Source organism: Meleagris gallopavo, chromosome Z, assembly GCF_000146605.3.
Source record: "Meleagris gallopavo isolate NT-WF06-2002-E0010 breed Aviagen turkey brand Nicholas breeding stock chromosome Z, Turkey_5.1, whole genome shotgun sequence".
NCBI classification, from domain to species: domain Eukaryota; kingdom Metazoa; phylum Chordata; class Aves; order Galliformes; family Phasianidae; genus Meleagris; species Meleagris gallopavo.
The window spans coordinates 42199845-42205482 of NC_015041.2; positions in this window are offsets into that span (position 1 = coordinate 42199845).

A 5638-nucleotide genomic window follows, 5' to 3' on the forward strand; every position below is an offset into this window, starting at 1 on the left:
AAAAAAACAACCTTATTCTGCCTTTTTAAATTAAAATATAACTTTTCTTGGCATTGTGAACTTTCAAAAGTAAGCTGGAAATGCTTTGTTCTAATTAGCTTTTCCAAATTTCTTTTTTTCCAGTCCAGATTGCCTACAGCAAAATATTACGTTGAAGCTGTGAGAAGGCTTAGGCGGAGATGATATTGACTGAGCTGTTAGCCAGAAGAGAAGATTGCTTTGGAATGAGAGCTTGGGGTTTCATAGAAATAACATAAGGAGTAGGCATTTCCCTATGGCCCAAGTACTCATTTACAGTAAATACCTAGTATACTGGTGAGGTCTTTACAACTCTGGCAATATTGGAAGAACTTCAGAATCTCTGAAAAGGAGGTGATACCTGGTACACATAGTCAGAAGTGCTCATGCTAATAGCAAAAACAACTCTCCATATTTCTAAGTCCTTGCTAAATGTATCTCTAAATGATTCTGTTGTAATTTTTCACTAACTGTTAAATTTTGAGCCCCTCACAACCAGAAAGATATTGAGGCCCTTGAACACGTCCAGAGAAGGGATGACACTGGTGAGGGGTCTGGAGCACAGGCCTTATGAGGAAGAACTGAGGGAACTGGGATTATTCAGTCCAGAGAAGAGGAGGATAAGGGGAGGATAAGGTCATAGTTGGGTGAGTGTTAGCCTCTTCTCTCGTATAACTAGTGATAGGACTAGAGAGACTGGCCTCAAGTTGTGCAGAGGAGATTCAGGTTGGGTGTTAGGAAATACTTCTTCTCCAGAAGAGTGGTCAGGCACTGGATTGGGCTGCCCAGGAAGGTGTTGGAGTCACCAACCCTGGAGATGTTCAAGGAACGTTTGGATTTTGTGTAGAGGCATATGGTTTAGTGAGTACTATTGGTGATGGGTGGATGGTTGGACTGGATGATCTTGTAGGTCTTTTCCAACCTTGCTGATTCTATGATTCTGTGAACTTCATATGCACGTTTAAGTACTCTGAAAAAATTAAGAGTGGAGATATCCCACGATTACAGATAATCTTCAAGATTTCAAATAAAAAGTACACCTACTCATTTCATTCAGATTTTCTCAGGCATCTATGTTTGACAAATAGCGATGCATGAACTTACGTGATAACTAGTTTATGGAGCTTCAGAAAATATTATAAGAATCATTAGTTACATAAATAAAGCTAACAAGAAGTGATGCTGTTCTAGATATTTCAGTGGCCTGTAGTGCTGTGTTACAGCAGTGCTGTAATGATTAGTTCTTCTGGCACTAACAGATGTCTCACTCATGTGGCAAGGTGACAAAACCTGTCAGGAAAACAGTACACAGTGTTATTCTTCTTCAAAATATACAGTGTGATAAATAGATTAGAATGAAACTTAGCAGTCAGCTAACCAGTATTTTGACTTCAGTGGGGTCTGTTTTCCCTCCCAGGCTCCAGGAAGCAAAGAAGATACTGATGCAGGAAGGAAGCCATTCCTGTATCATTACTGAAGCCTGAACTCAGTATGACCCAATATTATTTCAGAGTCTATTGCTAGACTTCCAAGATTAGCAGAGCAGAGTATTTCTGTTTGACTGGTATCAGCAAGACAGCAGCTCTGAATTCAGCAGACACTTGTTACCAGAATATAAGCATATAATAAAAATAACATAGAAAATAATCTATCTTAGATTGTTTAATATACTATCTATGCAATAAACCAATGGTTTTCATTCTTCTCTTTGCTAGCAAAAATCCATTAACACATAATAATTAAAGGCCTGCTATATGAAAAAAAACTCTGATTCTTAGGTGATAATTACCTTCACCTATTAAGAAAACGAGAGAAAACACAAGCTCTGCTTTGTAATGAAAAAGATTATCTCAGTGGTTAGACATTATCATTAGCTATCTTCTATAACACGGTAGTAATCTTTTGTGTAACAGAAACAGAAGATGCTATGGCAGAAATAATTTGAAGTTTTCTATTTCAGACTAGAAGAAACTCTGCACATGAAAGTCTGTTGTTTTTTTTTTTTTTTTCCTTTTTCCTATATTGCCTTTTCTAGTAACTTTTTGCCTATTAGCCTTGCAGGTCTTGTATATCATGATGGTATTCACTAATAAAATATCATTAATCTGGATTTTCATCTAATTTCCCTGTGATATCAGATTTGTTACTACTCAGTGAGTAAGACATGCAAAGCAAAGGTAGTAAGAATGGAACCCCATTTATTCATCATTGGGAGTCGCAAATTCAGTGCTGATAAATGTGTACATATTCATGTACACATATAAGAAATGTATACATTAATGAACTCCCTGGATCCTGGATTCTACTGATGTGGGTGGAAAAGCAGAAGTCTTAATGGCTAATGGGAATAATTTTTTTAATCAGACACATATGAGAGATTTTAATGTCAAAGCTTTCCACTGCTCAGTGTAATATTTCTATTACTATGAACTTCCAGTAATTATGAAAAATCTTCAGTGCACAATGCAATGATTGGTCATGAAGAGGAAATTCCCCTTATTTTCTATTCTGCAGAAGGTAGAGTTGACATTGCAATTAATACCTCTGTCTTCAGTTGTTTAATCCCATGAGTTACATTTAGAAAATACAATAAAACATTAGTACCAGAGTGGAGCAATAATGAATTAAACTAATGTTTATTTGCTGCAAATGACTTCTGCACGGGCACAAAAGATGAACGTACTTTTTGTTTTTCATTCACCAGTAAGAACCTTAGACATTTCCTCCCTTTTGTTTAGGTCACTTGTTTCAGCTTCATTAGAAACACAAAAATAACATTTGCTTTTAAGTCTGATGTATTTGCAAGTGAAATTCTACTTATAATTAACTTGTACTGAGAGAAAATTTAGGAGCTTCTTCTTTGAATTAATTAAAGTATATCGGTAGGTAAATCAGAGAAACTACACAAGTAAATACAGGAGTGTGAGGAAAGTATCAGAAGTCTCTCCTCAGTCTACTCTAAGTACAGATTTTGAAAAGGAAGCATATTAATGCATCTAAAAATATTAATGTGAGTGTAATATGGGAAGGATTAATTTGAATGATAATCATATTGTTCTGCCTCTGGGTTATTTATGTCTTTCAAATAATGTCCTGAAAGAAATGAGTAAAGTTACTTTTAGCAAATACTTATTTTAGTGGCTAAACTGAAACAGTATTTTGTGAGATAATTGGGTTACTCTTCCTAAGGGATAGAAGTATATATTAGTTTATGTACTTTACATTATTGAAAATCAATAAAGTAACTTCAAGTGTGGGAGTTGTTTACTGATTTAGATTCAAATAATCTCTTAAGGTAATGACTTTTTTTTTTCAGTTTCGCAATGTATTTAACAATCTACATAAAGGGACCATAATTTTTTAAAAATAAACTTGCGTGTACATATGTTTTGGAAAGCTGTAAATTATTTAATGTTGTAAAAAAATTTATGTGTCAAAAATACATTATTTTCTTTGCCCTATATGTAATTTCCTAGCCATCCATATCTGTTATGCATGATTCCTCCATTTAACATACATTTTAGAGTTGCATTCTTTTTTTCTTATGGCTGTAGTTTTCCATTATCAGAAAGAGTAATTATCCACCTTGTATTTAATAGGAGATGGGATCTGGAAGATTTGATGCTGATTTTCAAATTGCATTGACTTTAAGCTGTTCTATATGTAGGCATATCCTTAAAGTTTCATAGTAATTTAATTGTCATCTGCAGGAGGAATGTACATGCAGAGTACATTCCTGAATGAATGCTGAAGTACCATTATTATACCTTCTTTTTTATTTTTTACTTTGTTTTAAGCTGAACAATGGAATCATTTCATTACCTGAAGCCATTCTTCAGAGCTCATTGTTCTGAAAATAAGTACCACAAATAACAAATATACTCTATTTAGATTTTTAGGCTGGAAAGGAGGGGTTTGCTTTACTACAACTCTGTTGGATTATATCCTTAAGAATGTTGTTGAAAGTTAAATAATGCATTGAAAGACAGAAAGTACTAAATAATGCAGATTTGCAGGATATGATTTTTTTTTTATGTTAAGCAAGAGAACATTCTTTGAATATAAAATTGTAAATGGAAAAAAAAAATACATTCTTGTGCTAGAGGATTTTTCATTTTAATTTTAGGCAATGAAAACAGCTAATTAAGTTTCCAAATTAGCTGTTTTACATATATTCTACATCACAAATTCAAGCATTATTCAGGCATTGTGTATTATACATATACCAAAATGTGGACAAACACAGGAAAATTTAATACAATCCTTTATGCTATAATCATGTTAAAAAGCATTTATGGAAAATTTACCTCCTTTTCAGTTTTGTCACATCATGTCAAATTCCTTAGATAACCCTTGTTTAAGACATTTCTCTGAACTGTCCTGAGATTTTGATATCAGATCTCAAATTTGGTACATACCTCCAATAAGACAAAAGCTGGAGTGCATACTCTGGTGATAATTTGTATACTGTTTATTTCCAAATATACAAAAATGTTAGTGTGGTACCTAAAATCATACAGAGATTTTTGTGTGTGTGTGTGTGTGTTTATGTTGTTTAGAAGCATAGAAACAAGCAATGCTAGCATACTGAAAGTGGAAGGACTGGTCTGAAAGTAATATCTCCTACTTTATTATATTTGTTCATGACATCAGAGGCAGATATCTGTCGTATATCAGCAGAATTTGAACCTTCCCACCAATATTGAACTACAATTTGTTGCTGTATGACAGATGGTAGAGAGGGCACTTAGATAGAATGGCATTTGACATGGAATCTTAGAGGGAATATTTATCTTTTGGAAAGCAGCATCCAAAATAAAAAATCTCATTTCATACGGATTTTCACAAAGCTGTATTATTTTTAATCCATATGGAATTCAAATCCATGAGTTGGAGCTGAAATCTGCAAGATGCTCTGACGGGTACTCAGACTTCCTTTGGTGGCATCCATACTGCTAAATGGAGCAGAGTCAGGGGCTCAAGTACTGAGACATGTTTATTCTTAATGTTAAATACTCAGCATACTCCACAGCAGAGATTAGAAGTCTTTAAGCTTTTATCATGTTATTAAATGTTTCCTGGGCAGGGTTTCCTTAAAAACATTTTGATTTCATTGATTTCAATACAATCCTAAAGTTGTGAAGATGTTTTTGTTTTGTTTTGTTTTGTTTTTGTTTTTTGTTTTATTTTTTATTTTTTTATTTTTATTTTTAATTATTATTATTTTTAATGTGAATAGTGTTTTGCAACCTGATTTCAGCCTTGGAGTCTGTTGCATCCATGCAGTGATCACCTCCAGAGGTCTCTGCAGACCAGATCCAGGATCTTACAGCACTCTGCTCAGACAACAGTGTCCCATATCAAAATATTTAACTATGCAATTGTGTTACTACGTCTCACTGTCCCCGTTAATTGTGAATATTAAAATAAACTCAAACTTTAGTTTACTGAAATATTGACAAAACTTTCTGCATTTGTTTGATTAACCTGTGAGATTCTTCAATGATATTCATAGTTGGTCTTCAAATTCTGTGTTTAAACTTTTGATAACACTGATAATATTTCAGCTAGCCAAGAAATTCCATCTTCTGTTAATCCTTCACATTTCACTGTTGTTTTT